The 18,177-nt window shown below is 40.8% G+C and overlaps 1 protein-coding gene across 5 annotated transcripts in view; it reads left to right on the forward strand.

Annotated features, from left to right (window-relative positions):
* The first annotated feature begins 3,944 nt into the window (after positions 1-3,944).
* ADAM22 (ADAM metallopeptidase domain 22) overlaps positions 3,945-18,177 on the forward strand; it is a 73,192-nt gene continuing 58,959 nt past the window's right edge. For all 5 annotated transcript variants that reach the window (XM_063150880.1, XM_063150870.1, XM_063150892.1 and 2 more), the window contains exons 1-2: positions 3,945-3,995; positions 17,195-17,277. The gene's annotated coding sequence lies outside the window, so the exon portion shown is untranslated. The remainder of the gene's footprint in view (positions 3,996-17,194; positions 17,278-18,177) is intronic.

Here is an 18,177-nt window from a genome sequence, read left to right on the forward strand (position 1 = left end):
GTTTTATGATATTTTCAGTGCTGTGAATCATAATAATAAAGCATAACATGGTGTCATTTATGGGTTTTTCTAGTGATAAAATATTCTCAGACATATCCTGCCATGTTACTGAGGGTAGGCTTTAAAAATGTCTCTACATTTCAGATCTGTGGTCTGTTTGCAAGCTGTGCTCTCAGTCCCCAGGAGCTGGGCAGGCAGGTGACCTTGTGGTCTTTCCCTTCCAGACAGGATCATTTCAGGAATCAAGGCACTTGTGACAGACCTTGAGAGGGGTGGGAATGCCAGCAGCTCCCCAAATGTTTCCAGCTCTTTTGTCCTCAAAGTAAGGACTGAACAGGACGAAAAAATGGATGGGCCTGTTTGGAAATTGTTCTTGTGGCTTACTTTGAAAGTAAATACAACTTGAACAGCCTGGGAATGTCCATCACTGGGGTGGTGGGTGGGAGAAGAGCAGCTGACTGACCATCAGCAACCCTGGAGCTGGATGCCACGGGACACTGTGTGACCCTGAGGAGAAGCAGGACCTTCATGGTGCAGGCAGAGCAGCCCAGGCAGGACAGAGGGACACTTGCCCAGCTGCCCAGTCCCAGTAGCCCAGGGCCAATAGTGAGGGAAAAGTGGAAGCATGTATGAGGCTTCTCCAGAGCTCTTTTCCAGGATTCCAACACTTTGAGTCAGCCACAGTGTGTTTGGCAGCTCCCAGTTACATCCACTATCTTGTCCATTCCCAGCTTGAACTCGTACAAACCTCTAGCATTCATGCTTTCCTGCACTACGTTGACCATTGCAATCAGCAGCTGTGCCAGAAAAGGTTCTTTTTTATTAGTTTTGAGGTCACTGACCTCTTTTGTTACCTTCTAATTCTTGTGTTGTACAAGGCAGTGAATGATCAATGTCTTTGTTTTCTCATGCCAGGCACAATTTCCAGATTTTTGAGAACGTAACATATGATCTTCCAGAACATTAAAACATTAACAGCAGTGTCTTTTAAAAGCAATAATTTTGTTAGACCCACATGAGAAGAACCTGTGTTTCTCCTTGTCATCCCCCCAAATACAACTCTAAGGTCAGAGTTAAGCTGTTCTCTTTGTACTATATACTTACTTTACTATCTTACATTTTATAATCTCTTGCATCTTGCTTGGCATGAAAACCTTTGTGTCCATCCAATAAGGAGGAAGACATCAGTTTAACTGAGTCCCCCTGAAATAACAAAGAGTAAAAGTAGAGCCTTAAGCTGTAAAGGAATCGTTATTAAAGTTATGGAAGCATAAACTTCTGCTAAAAGAGTGTAGTCAATGCTGGTAAGCTATATCACTAACTTCAGCAAGCTAAGCTAAATTCATTTTAAAAGAACATCTGTCTAAATTACTAAATCTGGAAAATGCATGCAAGACCTTATGGAAGTCTTTGAGCTTCCCTCAGGGCATGAGTAGCCTAAATATTTAATATTCACTTCTAAGAGGAGTCAGAGTATTGTAGTCAGTAACCCAACAGCATCTCTTTTAGGTGCTCCTCAGTAATGGCTCATCTGCAGGCTGTGCCAGGCATCCATACAGATATTGGGGCTGGCCAGAATTAAAGGGCTCACGCTGGTTCTGCAGTGGCCAAGGGAGTCACTCACTCTTCCTTTCACCCTTATTGAGAGCTGCTCATTCCCTCCTTTGCTCTAAGGCTGATTGTACCTCTTGTCAAGGGATTTCAGTTCCCTAATGCAGCAAACCCATGGTTTTGTGAAACTCTCCCGAGTGTACCTTGAAGAGTGCCAGTGCTGACACCAAGAGTATTTTGATGAGTGTTAGCTCTGGCTCTGAGAGTGTTTTGATGAGTGTTTGTGCTGACACAAGGTTGGTTCAGGGCTTGCTCCTGAGGGGGCACTGAGACCTCCTGCTTCCAGCAGTGACCAGCTGTGAACTCTCTGAATCAGAGGAAAGCCCACCTCCATGGACAATTGTCCCACAGATGCTCCCATTTAGAAATTTGTTAGCATTTCTCATTTTGTTGCCTCTGTCCCTTCCTTACACTTAGATACCAAGTATTTTTTTTTAACATCCAGTTTCCATTGGCTCATTGACAGTCCTTATGTATTTGAGATTTTGGCAGTATCTTCTATAGCCCAATTAGTTGCTCCTGTATCGTGGTATGTAAATTGAGGTGTGTTCACATTCCCTCACAGCTCCATTTTTTGCTAGACTTCAGAAGCCCCTCTGTGTTTCCAGGTACTGGAACTTTGTAAGCAAAGCTGTCCAGTACCTGTCTGCAGTATTTGAGAAGAGGTCTCCTTTGGGCAGTGATATTAATCATACCTCAGTTTGACTGGAAATACATCTTTGATGTATTCTGGGATGACAGCTGTGTTTTCCAGGAAGAAATTCTATTGATCTGCCAAATCATTTTGCCAGAAACAAGTGTGGTCATGTCTCTCTTCCTTATAAACCAGGCCTTCCAAAAAATTTAATAGAAATTCCCTCCGGCCCTTAAGTGCATAAATTTGCTGTTTGTACAATGGAATTTGATCTTCTTTCTAATAACCAGTCTTGAAGATCATCCAAGTCTTTCCTATGGGAGTTTTTTCAATCTTTTTTATTTCCCACGCTTTCCAAATTAATGTTATCAGCATATTTCATTGGAATGCTCCTACATTTTGTTCCTAGGTAATTAATGCAAATAGCAAGCTGGCAGTTTTTAGGGATGATATTGGAGGATCCATACTTCCAACTTTGTCCTGCTTGGGGCTCACTCAGGGTATCACCAATGTCTCTGTGAGCAAAAATGTCCATGGTCCTGCTGCTTGTTTGGCCAGGATGAAGGTCTGGAAAGCTGAGCAGCCCCTGCCGTGGGACTGCTCTGCTGCTCCTGCCCTCCCACATCAGGTCAGTTCTTGTCTATGCTCAGGTGTTTTGCTGTTTGAAGGAGAAATACTGAATTTTTGCCTCTTCTGCTGAGCAGGTTTGTGCTCACTGCCTCCTGCCCCAGTGGCCAATCTGCCTCTTGCCAGGTTTTCTTTACCAATTAATCATCTCTTCTAGCTTAATTGTCACTGAGGTGGAACAATAGCAAGACTTTTTACTGATTTAATCTCAGTAAAATTTTGTAGTCTTTGAACCTGCTTAGTAAAATTTACGATGTAGATAATGGGGTCTCTTCCAATCTTACCAATTCTGTGATTCTGTGGTTTGGCTGACTAGAAAATAACTATGAGGAAGATAATTTGACTGGTTTAGCATTTGAATGGCTTAGTAAATACAGCCTGCATTTAATTTATATATGTTTGCCTCAGGTCTGATTGTTTTTTCTCCTTGGTGTTTGTTCCAAGTCCTTGTGTGTTTGGAGGCTGGGATTGCTGTTGCCCAGAGCCTTTTCCTCTGGCACTGCTGAAGCTGCAGGGCTCCCAGGGAGTGTGTTCACTCACCTGCACTGTGAGCCTGCAGCTCCTGGGGCCCACGGCTTTGCCATGCAGCGTTCACTGAGCCCACCATCTCGCTCTGACAAGGTTGTTGTTGTGCCATTGTGTCCTTTGAAACCTTCCAACACAGCAGCTGTTTTCCCTCAGATTCCAGCTGGTGCCCCATCCTTCTGCTTTTTTGCTTTTTTTGAAGTTCACCTAACTTCTGTGCTGTTTGCTTTTAGCAGCAAATAGAAGAGTCTCTTGAATTACAATCAGTGTCGGTGGTTGGTTTTGGACCTTCCATGAAGAAACTCCCCTCAATTTCCCTTGTCCCACCTTCTGCTGTTGAAATCAGTATATCCCATGCACTGTGTAACTCCATTGGACATGGCTGTTTCAATGATTTTTATGAACATTTCAGGGAAAGTATCCTGCAGGTTTTGCCCTTTTCAAATGTAAATGTTTAACCAGTGCTTGCTGACAGGGAGTACAAGAACACATGCACAAGGCTTACAGTTCTTTTTTTTTGTCTTCTTGCAGTGACCTGCTGTCTTCTGAATATCTTGAGAGGCATATCGAGCAAGGTGGGAAGACAGTGGAAGTTAAAGTAAGAATTTCCTTTTTATGTTTCTCTTTTTTAATTTGCTTGGCTTTTGATGTTCATGAAAACTCACATATTTTTGTGAAAGGAGGGATAACTGATTTTTCAAGTGATTTGTTTTACTATTCTGAGGCAAACATCTTGTTTTCTAACTTTCAGCTTTAAACAAGGCAAATACACTCCATTGTCAAATTTATTACATTAATGTTTAAATAAAAATTATATCCATGAAAAATATATTCATAGTAGTTCTTTTTGCTAGTAAGAATACTTCGCTTTTGATACTTATTGAAGAAAATATTTTTGTTTTGGCAGGTAGCATTTTCTCATTGTACCAAACCTCAAGTTTGGTATGTTATGACCTTCTTTGTAAATTTGAGAATAGCAATATTTATTGTATAATATTATTGTATTAAATATCTAATCACAAGTTGTGTGTTTCTTTCTCTGTGTGTTTGTTGGCATAGTAACTACAAGATGCTATTTGTTGCTGTTTTCTTGTGTGAAATGTCCCACAGCCTTTGCAGAAGTGTTTTATTCTTTGCATGCAACATGGGAGATTTTTCTTACAGACCCTCTATTTGTTAGGACTTGTTTTGTAGATGTCAGCTATAATTTTTGTATCAATTACTATAGATTACATAGAGTGTTCAGAAATGTATTATATATGGTGCAAAATGGAAACTCTAAATTTGCCTATCAGGTAAATGTTAGGTAAAATTTTGTTCAAAGTTTACATTTTATTAAAAGAAATCACCCAAATTGTTTTACTAAATCTGAGATAATCTAAATACTTCAAAACAAATGTGTTAATCTCTGCAATGTGAAAGTGGAAATGGAAATGGGCAAAGCAGTCCTTTATCCACTGGATAGCTGAAGATGCAAGTTTTCTTTGGTTTATTCCCTTCTGTCATTTGCAAGTAGGAAGTCTGCTCTCCCACTATTATCTAGATAATAGTCTGCATACATTATCAGACTGAGGCAAACACATACCTGTCCCATTAAATTGTAAAGACTAATTTCTCAGTCAGCTCTGCTCTGCAGTCAAGAAGTCTTGCTTGACTGAAGTTCAGAATACGAGTCAAAGCAGATAATAATAATAAAGATAATAGCTGATATTAATAAGAGAAAAAACAACCCATTTTTCTGCATTAAGATATATATATGCAAGTTAGTTAAGTTAATCCATCACTGTCACGGAATTGTTCCTGATGAGCAAGCCTTAATCAAGCAAGGAAATGTTTGAAATCAGCAGCCCTTCATATCTAAGTACTGTTTAATTGGAGGGAAAGTGATGGGAGGATCAGGCCTTTCAGAGGAAAGGTCAGAAACTGTTCTGGGTAAAACAGCTGCGAGCCTCAAGGGTCCCAGAGATTATTTCCCCTTGATTTAGGTGCTGAGCCAGGGTCAGGGTATACCTTCAGGGAGGGCTATCACTGCCTTGCTCAGAATTCTCAAATCTGCCTGAAGCAGAGAGCTATCATTGCTGCACTGAGCTTGGTACTTGAGATGGGCTGAATTGGGAGTGGAAGGGGCTGCAAGGACTGCACTGCGAGGGAGAGGGCTTGCTGCTCGAGTGGTGAGTTCCCTCCCATGCTGCCCTGTACTGTGGGCAGGGGGCCAGGGGTGGCTGGGCTGTACAGGTGGGCTCCTCTGCCCCTTCTATTCCACTGCTCCAGCAGTCTGCAGGCAGCAGTCCTGTGGAAGCATGCTGGCAAAGGGGATGTAAGGTCTTTGCTTGTTTTGTTGCATCTGAGTGTGTGGGATTGGCAGGGAGGGAAGCAGCTGCTGGGAAAAATGTCAGAAGAGCCTGGTGGCCACAGTCATGGGAACATTTTCATAAAAGTTCAGATACCAAAAGGTTTTTGGAAAAGTGCGGGCTAGTGAGTGCACTTTAATACCAGACACTGGGTGAGGCTGATTTAATCAGTGCTATTGAACTGATTAAAAATTAATCTGGTTCTCTCTGACCAGTCAGTATTTTTCAGAGCACCTGTAAGTTCATTTGAGAGCTTTGTTTGTCTGTTGAACAATTTCTGAAAAGACTGGCAGTGTCTGTTTGCTTTGGTTTTACATCAAATGTTTTGAAAATCTTATTACAGCTATAAGAAATTTCCATGATGGTGATTTATTACCTTTGATTACTGTGGGAATTGTTTACTATAACTGGTAACACAATTATTATGCTGGATTTTAGAGATTGTGCAGATTGGTTAGATTCTTATTTAAAAACAGTTAGGGAAAGGGTGCAACTTATAAATAAACCACAAAATATGCTCTCCTTTTTGCTGCATATTCTGAAGCAGAAGCTGAAGAGGTATTTCAGAAAGGAGACAGGTTTCTATCAGTTGCTTCAACGTGCTGCTCTTCACCCATCTCTGTGCAGTTTATCTTGGGCTGTAGGCAGAGACAGAGGCGGCCTGGCAGCATCTCTCTTGCTGCTTTGGTGGGAGAAACAGCGACAGAGAGAAAATGTCCATCTGCCATCCCCTGCCAGCTGCAGGCCTGGAGCAAAGCTGCTCACACAGCAAGCTCATGGCCTTCTTACCAGAGAGGCGTATCTTAAAACCCACACATTCCCCCTTGCGTTTCTCTGGGCAAGAAGATTGCCCAGACACACGAACCATCAGTGCTGCTGTTGTGCACCAGCAGTATGGGGGAAGCAGGAGCTCAGAGGCACGGTGTGAAGGCAGCTGTACAGGCAGCAGTTTGGGAATGTGTCTGGAAAGCGGATCCTGCCTTGGCTCATGTGCAATGTGGAGTTGATAACCACTTTTGCCACTCCTCCCCCTCTCCTTCCCTCCCAGTAAAACTTCCTGTGCTGTAAAACACATATGGATCTTCTGCCATTACTGAGGATGCTTCAAAGAGGAGAGGGGGGCAGGGGAAGGGAGAAATGTTTATGCCATAAAAAATACCACTTTTTTAGTAGCAAAGGGATTTTTACTGTGAGAAGAGTCTTCAGTTTAACATACCTTTTTATCATAAGAATACATTACATTAAATTTTATTTCTGCATAATTATTAATACATTAGAGCATTGTGAAAGTGAAAGATATACAAATGTTTTTGCAGGGTGCCAGCATTTAGCTGCTGCAGAGTAGAGGCTTCTTGTTAATTTGGCACAGTTAGGCAGCACCTAACACATTTTTATTAAACCAGCAGCAGTGTGCAATGCCTAAGAAAAACAGAAGGAGCTAGATGCTCAAATTATTTCAGTGTTTCCCACCACACCCTCCTTTACTGTACATCACGTCTCTACTAGGAAAGCAGGAGTGTTGGCCTAAATTCCTTCTGGTAGCAAAGAGAATAATCAATTAATAAGAAAGAGAAAAACCCTTCTTGGCATTGCCTTTTCCTGATTGTGTCATTCCAGACCATCCTATGCTCATAGCACATCAATACTGAACCTGTGTATACCTAGTATTGTTGCAATATATCTGTGTGTCCTTTTATCTCTCTTTTTCCCTCTTTTTTGGTTGTCATTCTGTCACTGATGCTGTCAGTGAGATGAAAGGCAAAAAACAGCTATAGTGCTGAGTAATTCACATTGCTGGATTTTTCACCCTCAGAAGAAACAACTGAAATCTATTCAGTGATATTTTCTCAATAAAATGTTTCAGTTTTCTTCTTCAGAGTGTGTAGAAATAAATGTTTCTGCTTGTATTTCCCCAAAACAATGTACACTTCTACAAGTTCTTAGGAAATTGCTTTCTGAAAAAGATTAAGCCATGAAAATAATTCAGTCAGAAAACTTGCACAGGTAGAGATGTGATAGATAAATGCCAGAAAATTTTGATGGTATGTTTATATATGACTATAGAAGGAACTATATTTCATAGGCAGTCCTTAAAGTCTGAAATTCTTGAGTGTGGTGGTGTAAAAACAGCATGTGCATTATGGGCACAAAATTACAGAGAGAGTGCTTACAGCATAAACTGCTGTTTTTTGCTTCAGCCTCGCAGCATTTTCCTATGATAGCACTGAACAACATGAATGGAGACATATCAAATGCTAGGCACTGTTTTTTCTTTGTTGCAGCATTAACAGAGGAGCTTTGGCCAGGCTTGTGCTGTGGGTTAGGACTGCCGTGTGGCTGTGTGTCCCAAGCTGTGCTGAGCTGTTCTGCTGGGCCCTGCATTGCCCCCACTGTGCCTATTGGGCTTTCAAAGCACCCACAGCCATCCTGTCCAGCTGGGGGTCCCAGCACAGCCCCCTGCTCTGTGGGGGTCCCAGCAGAGGGGCCCCCATTGTGGTTTGGCCAATGGAGGGTTTGGGGCAAATGCATTTTAAAGCTGCACAGCAAAGCAGAGCTGTTAGCTTGCAAAAATAGTCATTATGTTGTGTGCATTGACTAGTAGCGTGTGCAAGATGACTGTTATTGTAGCTTACAGCTATTTTAATGCCTCTACACAAGGAGGAAAATTACTGTTCTTCATTGCCTTGCTGTGCTTGAAGCCTTGGCTAGTCTGTGCCATGATGTGGATTTGAAGGGCTCTTTAAAAGCCATTTTTAAGGAAGAATGATGCATAAGGGAGAAAAATATTAAGATCTTGAAAAATCAGAGGAGTCTGGGTACCCTCGATTGCTTTTTCTGTTAAACTTTCTCCTTCAAGTCTGGTCTGCTCAAGCAGTTGTTAAGGTACAGTCCCATGACCGAGGGCAGTGTGTGTCTGTGCACACCTGTGCCTGTTTGATGAGATCTTATCCAAGTAGCATTCCAACATTTCCTTGTTATCTCCACAGGTACAAACTGATCATAAGTCTACAATAATTTGTGGTGCAGCCAGATGAAACATTTCACCAGTGAGCAGGTCATTTCAATAATTGACTGCTATCTTTCCAGTCTTATAGCAAGGTGCTTCTAACCATCACCTTCCAGTAAGGGCACTCACTGTCTGAAAAGTATTTCTTATTATTCTTCAGGTTTTGGTAACCAAAGGGGAAGGTGTTTCAGTTGCCAGGGAAGCCTGTATGCTGAACAGGCTTTCCTGTTTGGGATTACATTTTCTCCTGACTAGCGGAGTGCCAGCTGGGCTGGCAGAGGACGGGATGGGAGTGCAGGAAGACTCAGCCCTTGGAGGCTGGAGCCTGGGGTGGTGGGGAGCTCTGTGTGCATCTACCTGGAACTTGTACAACCTGCTGATGAAAACTGAAAAGGAACAAATCATAAATAATGCAGGAATTATATATGCCTGTTTCTGGCAGAGCTTTTTTGCCTGCGTCCAGAGACTAGAGAAGCTGTTGTTATCAGAAAAATCATTCTCAGTCTTGTTTGAGAGAAGACTTTGAATAAGGGTTCCTGTAATGTTGGCACATTTCCTCTCTCTTGCACCCTCAACAGAGCTCTCTTGGCCTCATGGTAAATTACTAACAAATCTAGGCCAAAATCTACTTTTTAGTGATAGCAGTTAACTAACTGAAGAAGAGCTGATGAGGAGTCTGTGAGTCTGACACAGTTTAGCAGGGGGTTCCTGCAAAGTTATCTTCAGAGTGCTCCCATCAAATGTTTTCATTAATGACTTATGTAAAAAAATGTATGTGTATATTAATGAAATTTGCCAACAGTGCAAAGCTGAGAAGCATTACAGTGCAGAGAAGAATCAGCTGGAAATCTGATTATCTTTTGACTAATGGAGTAAATAAAAAACCAAATAGAGCAAATGGCAACTTATTACACTTAGGGACTAATTATAGGTGTTTGCACTGTACAATGAAAGTTCATAAATTGAAAGTTCCACAAGAAGGGGAAGATCAGAGTGTAGTACTGGAACAGAATGGCAGGATGGAAGCAAACTGATCCCATAGTATACTGGTCAAATTGCTTCCTCTGGGTTTTAACGGAAATTAATGTGTCTTGATGAAGAGTTGACAAAATTTTTTAATTTCTATGTGTTTTCAGTTACTCTGGACATCCTTTTTTCCAGTAGTGTCATGCTGTCACACTGAGTCAATAGGCATTGAGAAATATCTCGCTTTCCTGTTGTAGCATTTTTTGAATTCTGGAAGCAAGCCCTTTAGGATTTAGAAAATGTAGTGTCCTCTATAGGATACCAGGGCAAGATAATCAGCCCTCATACATAGTGCATTTGCCTGACCTAATGATCCTACAGGCTGGCACTTTTAATGTACATTTACAGTAGATTTTTTAAATATGTGATCATCTCCCTGTTATTACTGGCTTACTTTATACATACATTCTGCTACCAAGGAGAAGAAAATGAAAAGTAACAGTTTTCCATATTAGGAGTCATTCCCAGGTCATGGTTTTGAATATACTACACTAGAATGAATCCCAGATCATGATTCATGTGGGATTTTGCAGGTTTAATTATCTTGTCTCCCATTTCTTTGTGACGTAAAAAAAAAAAATTAAAAAATCCTGTGGGTTTAACTAGTCCTGCAGGGGAAAAATGTCAGAAAGTGGAAGTCTTCCAGAGCTTAAAAAGTACATTTCACTGTACATGAAAAAGTACATTTCTGCTGGATGTGGACCCCTGTGATGGTGGGTGGTTCTGCTGAAGTGGCAAGACAAGTGACTGTGTGACCATCAGGAGCCACCTCTTGAGTGCTCTGCTGCAGTTTTGTCTTGTTCCAGAAGGAGAACAGCTTGGACTTGCAGAAAAATCTTGTTTGACTTTGTGCACCTCATGAGTTATTTTCCATGAGCTGCAACAACATACAGCATCCATAGCCAGAGAGTGGTTGGTAGCAACCAAGTGTTCTGTAATCTCAGACCGTACGAGGACTGAGTATGGCTAAGAGAAATTAATTACTGCTATAACATTAGAGAACATCAAATCACTTTGTAGATGCTCTTATTAAAAAATAAAAGTATATTTTTGGATTTAACTAAATCCCTTTGAGGGAGAATTAAGCCAAGCAAACAGAAGCTGCTGTACTTCTGAAGGCGTGCTTCCATGCAGTGGGCTTTAGCTTGACATCTTTACTTTCTTCATCTTGACTTCTGTAAGTAGCTTTGCCTAGACATGTCTGTTGTTCCCTATGGATACCAAACTGGCACTGTATTATAAACAGTAGGCTAATGTTTCTAGACACAGCCTTAAGCTCTGTGAATTTTCACTTACAGAGAAAGTTCTGTCATTCAGAAATAATGAGCCAATAAGGATATCAGGGTTGTATTGTTTTCTGTTTTCCTCAGAACTTTATGTCCTGCTGACTGATTGGTATCCATGTAGGTGTTGTGTTGTGTTTATAGTAATCTTGTAAATCACATTCTTACACCTTGGCTTCAGACTTGGGGTAAGCTGATGAGCTGATGTGGCAGTTTAGTGTGCGTAGATTACAAGGAATTTTCATACTGTCCCTTAAAATGTTTCCTTCCATTTCCCTGGAACAGAAACACAGGAGTGGGGCAAAATGACTGTCATTTAAATGACTTGTGTGCCACGACTGAGAGACACTAGCCACTGCTACAAGACCTGTCTTAAAGACAGCAACAGAGTGGGCAGGAAGAGGTAACCTTTTCTCCTCTGCCTCATCTTTGCCTGGCAGTTGATAATAAAAAACAATTTCCCCTAACACCAAGGTAAGTCAAGGCAAGAGTCTGTTTTCCAAGCAGATGCCAAGGCAGCTTCCAGAGCAGATGGTGTTGCGTTGGCATGAGCTCTCTGTCCACACCCTGCAGTGTTTTGTGGGGCATCTTTTCTCATAGCTACTGGGCAGTAAACACAGCCCTCATTTGGCCTCTGAGCTGGGAAGCTGGGCTGATTTCTTGTGCCATCTGCTGAAGGCTCCTGCTGTGAGTCACTGATGGCAGTTGGAGCGAGTCGCCCGCGTGCAGGATCCTGTCACATACACGTGTGTCTCTGTTTGTCAAGAGTGCTGCCAACAGCCTTTAAACATGGGCATTTTGTGGAGAAGGCTTAGAAGCGGCTGTGCCTTTTCCTAATTTTGGAATCCACATCTCTGATTTCAGAAACTGAGACAGCGTTACAATCTAATGTCCCCACAGCGTGTCGGGTCTGAGCTATGTGAGCACATGTGAGAGCCATCCTCCTACAAAGGGAGGGCACCTTTCACAATTCCAGAACATTTGGCTTTAAGGAGATGCAGTCCAGAACTACTCTGCAACGAGGTGGTGCCAGGTCCCTGGCGTGGTTACTGAGCTGAGTAGGAGCTGAACTCAGGGCTCAGCACAGCAGAGCCCCTGCCAATTGCTGAAGTACGTGTCAATTAAAAGGTGTTTTCTCTCATTGCAGTTACACAGGTCAAAGTGCCATTTTGACTCTTCTATTTACTAATAGAAACCCATTCATAACAAGCTGTTTTCTGTCATAGAAGTCAGTGAGCAAGGGTGCAATTTTCTTTTCCTTTTGCTGTTGATCGTGCAGCCTTAGTTATGTATTTTTGTAACTGGTGGCCCCACAATGGGTAGCCCTTTAAACAGCTTATCATTATCTGGCAGCTCATCATTATCTAGCATTCACAGAATGGTGGCTTGAGCCTTAGCTGGCCTTTTGGGAACTTTCTGGTGCAAGGAAAGAGGGAAATATGTTACTAGGATTTGAATTAAACCAGCAATCTCCTTTCCTGTGGATTAAAGAGTGTTAAAATAGGAATATGTAGGAGAAAAGTAAGGTATTAATTTTAAGGTCAGTGCCTTACTGTTGCCTGCATTTTACTGGCCAGCACCTCTCTTAATTGCAGAAAATGGATTACTTGGATATCCAATGTAGAAAGCAGATGAATGTGCATCCTTATTTTCCTCCCCTGGGAAGGTCACAGTGTCTCTGAGGCGAATAACAAACCCTGCCAGTGTGTGGTCAGCAGATGCTTTCTGCACTGTGACTGCAGAGAAGAGGGAGCTGCTGCCATTAATGACTGTCGGGGCTGTTCTTTCACTTTACTTATTTCACCCTTTATTATGAGTGCTGGTTAATGTGTTTTTCATCTCTTTTGTGTCTGCTCAGCAGCTGGTGCCTCTCAAAGCAGGGACAAACGATCTTAAAATTTAAAAATGGGAACAAATTTTATTTGCATTGCTGACATCTGTGTCTTACCACTTTTTAGTATCTTTGCCATGCTACGTACCCAACAGGTTGCAAGAAGACTTGTACTGACATAGGCAAAAGGGTTGCATCTGGTTAGAGATGAACTGTAGCAATTCACAGGGTAAATAGCCCTATTTCAGGATTTTGCTAGAATTGTCCAACTTAAGCATCAAGATGAAGGCTGTCTTATGAATTGATAACTAGAATAATGATTAACTTGTTTTAATTGACCCTGGGGTCATTCTGTTAGGGTTTTTTTGGGGTGTTTTTTTTTTTTTTTTTTTTTTTTGGGTAGGATTTTATTACATTTTTAGCTCTCCAAATTAATAAACTTCTTGTTAAAAACCTCTATTTTCTGTGCTGCCCTCGGACATCACCAGTAGGTTGTCCCTCATGTTGAGAAGATTCTTGCAGGAAGGATAACTTACTGATCCAAGGAAATGGACCACAGAGTGCTATGGGCACTGGCAGAAAATTTGCCTTGCAGGCAAATGTGTGTTGCAGGTTTGTGTCACAGCTGCTGTCACCAGGCTGACCTTGTCTCATAGGAGATGACATTTAGCCTGATTTTCTCCCAGACTCTAGAGTGACCAGGTTCAATTTTAGAGCAGAAGTGGGTAAATGTGCTGCTCAGACTTATGGCTGGCATATGCTGAAGAGCAGTCTGATTTCCTCTCATCTTACACTGAACCATTCCCCAGTAGCTGGCAAAGGCCAGTGTGGAGGTTTGATTTGCTGAGATGGGCAATTATTGCTTTTGAGAGAACAGAGAGAGGCTCTGTTAGCTACAGGAAGCCAATAGCTCTTCACAAAAGACCCTTGATGTTCTGGACTGAACTGTAGTTGGTGCTGATTTCAACTCTTAAGGGAAGTGTTAATTATCATATGGGACCAGAATATTTTTAGGAAAAAAATGAAGATTTTTTTTTTCAGCTTTTGTCTCTTTGCTGAAGATAGCAGTTGATAAGAGAGACAACCTTAGTCCTTCAGGGAGTATTTCCAAGAGCAGAGTAAAAGAAGATATATATGATGATCATGTTTAGTGTTTGGTGGTCTTAGGTCTCTCACATACTGTGATTTCTCCTCTAACACAGTGCATTTTATATCACTACCTGCTATCAGACAGGTTTAGTAGATGTCAAACCCAGCACAATTTCAGCCTCAGCACTATAGTGAAGCAGCAACAGTAAACTTCTTGTTTGAAAAAACCTGCCCTGCAGAGTGCCTTCATGTGTCCTGACTCTCAGTACAGAACCACAGAATCATAGATTCATTAAGGTTGGGAATTACTTCCAAGTTCTATAAGTCCAACCTTTGACCAAACACCACCATGCCAACTAAACCATGACACTGAGTGCCACATCCAGTGGTTTCCTGAACACTTCAATTCTCAGAATTTGTGGCTTTAAGTACCCATACAGGGGTCAAACCCAGAGCCTTGTTATTATTAGCACCATGCTCTAACCACCTCAGATAATTGCATGCACCAAGTACTTGGAAAAAAACTATCTTCATTTAAAGAAGTGAAAATAATTTTTTTAGCTTAATTTTATTAACTATCTTGCGGTGACTTATGTTATAAGGATAGGAACATAAGTAAATAAATAAAAAATATCTCCTGGATGTTAGCATATAGAAAGGAATGTTTTGTAGTGATAAACTGATGCCTGAGGCTGAGATCAGAGTTGTGTTTCTATCTCCACCAGAATTACCATGAGCTCTAGTAGATCGTTGAGTTTAACTGATTTGACTAAGTAGAGTAGAATTTGTGTATCTCAATTGTATTTTTCCCAGACAAGAATTTAGAGCTGTTTTTGTTATACTTTTCTTTTCTAGATCTGTATGCATTATTTTTCCCATGGATTTATTACAGAATAAATTAATTTGGAGGTACTGTCATGGGACATTTATTTGATTCTCATTTGAAACATCAAAATACACTTTTGAGCCACAGTCTGGATTATTAGTGTGAAAAAATGTTCCTCCTGGTTGAAAAGACATGGTTTTGCAAACTAATGGAGCCTGAGATTCTATTTCTGGTACATATTAACTACATTTTCTGAGAACAAACCAATTTGTGTAATTACTCTAAATTCCTTCCACAGCTAGAAGCCTGTACAACTCCCTACTGATAGTCTTTTCAGTATTATTTCCATATCCATGCACTTATTCCAGTTATGTCTTTTACAGGAATACTACTTCAAGAATTCTCTTTAGAGAGTATTTTATTTCTCATAAGGTTTTAGATCATCCATATAGTTTGATTTTTAGCTTTGTTATTTGCTAACTGGAGTCTCTCTTTGTTTACTTCTTATTCATATATTCCAAAAGGACCTGAAAGCCTTGAGCAGTTCCATGGTCCTGTAGTGGACTGAAAGAAAGAAAATCCCAAGTCAAGAGAGCTTAAAGTAGCTAAGATATAGGAAGTAAATAGGTGTAGAAAAAGGGGATAAAATGGAGAAAATAAGCCAAGATTTCAGGAAAGACAAAGAAGGATATAGTCTCTCTGAAATCAAATTAACTTAGGATATTGGTGGCTAAAATGTACATGAGTGCAAAGCAGAAATTGAAACAATCTCCTTTTCACTGATACTTGATCTGTGTCCCAAGTTCTGGATAGTCATAAGAAATGCCGGGCCAGGGGAGATGGGTCCTACAGCTGCTGTCAGACACTCCTTGGTGTAGCCTGGGATGAGTCAGCCCCAGAGCTTCTCACCAACGAGGGACAAGGAGTCAAACACGGCCTGTGTGGCACCAGCTTCCCCCAGACACCCGAGCAGAGGGGGCCCGTGGTGGGCAGCACGGTGGGCACTCTGCAGCTCAGTGTGGTGAAGGACTCCTCTGACCAGGCTGAGATCAAGGCTGTTTCCCTGTGAGCAGCTGTGCACTAACAAACAGGCTCCTGTGCTCTCTTTAGGGGTGCGCCTCAAACCAGAGGCACCCACGCATTGTAGCTGCTTTCAACAATGGTTTCACATCTTGTAGAAAACAGAACAGGGTTTCCTGATCAAAGAACAAAACTACCAACATAGCCTACATATTTTCTCACCTTTAGCCTGATGTTGATTAATTATTTTTTTAGGATTTGAAAAATAAAATCAAAAAGCATTTAATGTCAGATGCCTAAAATGACTGTGCTATGCATCATGTAAGTGACTACTGTCTTCTGAAACAGCTGTAATTGTAAAGCCTTTCCCTCCCTCTGGTAAATGGACATAAATATTCACAGGGCTGGGTACATTATGTTAGGTAGATTATTCATTCATTTGCTGGAAGAAGTATTTGCAAATATATGCTATTAAAAAAGAAAAGAACTGAAAATCTCCTTCATAGTCCTTTAACCAATGTGAGTGCATTACAGCATAGTTGAATTGGTGAGACACTAATAGGTAAGCTATTCTGAAGAGTTGATGTCAGTGAGAATTTAAGGGATGTTTGAATTGTTTTTCTAATTTTGCGTACAAATATTGCTATTGTGCAATACTGAATAAATTTATCGCATGTGTAGTAGGGCTTATCAGTGAAAGCCCTACTACAGAGAAACTGGGGGGAATTTTTTTGAGTAGAGTCAGCTGGATTTTATTAGAAAGATATACATTTTATTTGCAGAAGAGGAGAGGCAAACATTCATTTTCATTGTATTCCTTTACTACTTAGTTACTCTTGGAGGTTCCATTAGCTTTGGAGCACTAGTGACTACTTCTGCTTTGGTCTTTTTTTCCAATCAAGCATTATTATTATTTTGTTAGCATGCCTTTCTACTTAGAAGAAGGAAATTGCCTTACCCTCAGAGCAGAGTTCATCCTGTCTGATGTAGTCATGTGCAGAGCAGATGTGGAGTCTAAGCCCCCTACTGCCAACTCTTTTTCTAGTCAGCGAAGGAAGATGAGCACTTCTGGAGTGAGCACTTCTGGAGTAATTTGTCTCTGAAATCCACCTCAGGATGTCAGGGATTTCACACTGAAATTGTGAAATACACCATTTGATGTACAGGGTCAAGATGATGGTGTTTGTTTAAGTACCAAACCAAGGCTCAAAGAAGATGGGATGAACTCCTACATGAGTGATAGTCAGTTCTCGGTGCCATGTCAATGGCTTGGGAAAGTGTTTATGGAAAAGCAGTGTTTGACAGGATGAAGTGTGATGCTGTGGAATGTCCCATGGATTTACAGTCTCAATTTCCAATTTCAGGGAGGAGAACATTGCTATTATCAGGGAAAAATTCGAGGAAATTCTGTATCATTTGTTGCCTTGTCAACATGCCATGGATTACAGTAAGTCTGCTGTTTTGTTTTTACTGATTTTTGTTTATCATTCTTTTAAGCCAAATCAAGTTATTTATAGTAAAATAATACATGAATATAGTAAAATAAGTGCTGGCTATTTTCCTACTACTTTGTCACCAATATTAAGTATTCAAAAATCTTCAGAATTTACTTTTTTTTCCCTTTTTTTCTAAATTCGGGACTAATGGCAGTGGCCAGGTATTGTTTTAAGATAACTTATTATAGAGATGGCAGAGTAGAAGTAGCTGAAAACATCCTATTCTACAAAAATAAAAACAATGCCAATGAATTATTTGGAAATTGTGTTCCTTTCTTGTTGCTATAATGATGTGTACTTTATTTCTTTTCTAGTATCTTTACAAAGGAAATGTCATTTTAGAATTTATCTTGCATTATCCATTTTTGTTAACAGAATTTCTGGCCTTAAGTTGTGTGTATGGGGTAATACCTTGCATATAGTAAAATCTTGAAAAATCTAGAAGAAAATGTATGAGGGTGCGAAAATTTTTCTTTGAAGTACATAATTTTACTTACAAATAAATCCTCTGTCAAGTGAAGGTTACATGAAGCTGTGTATGGATTGTACAGCTTTTGGACCTGTCTACTTTTGGCACTATTGAATGATGCTAGTCAGGTTTTCAGATCAACCTAGTGCCTGTCACACCTGGGAATTACAGGATCTCAGCACCACTAATACTGACATCAGCTTGAAAAGGCATGGCACCAAGTGAGCCTGTGTGGAGCTCACCTGAGCTTTACCTTTTTCTGTGGAAGCAGGGTTTAGCTGATGGAAATCTTCTTCAGCCTATTGTATATCTACGATTATTCTGTATTTCTGGTGTCAGTCATATAAGTACTTTTATTTGAGTAGTGTCTTTCTTTTATAGT

This window comes from Melospiza melodia, chromosome 1 (assembly GCF_035770615.1).
Source record: "Melospiza melodia melodia isolate bMelMel2 chromosome 1, bMelMel2.pri, whole genome shotgun sequence".
NCBI lineage: Eukaryota > Metazoa > Chordata > Aves > Passeriformes > Passerellidae > Melospiza > Melospiza melodia.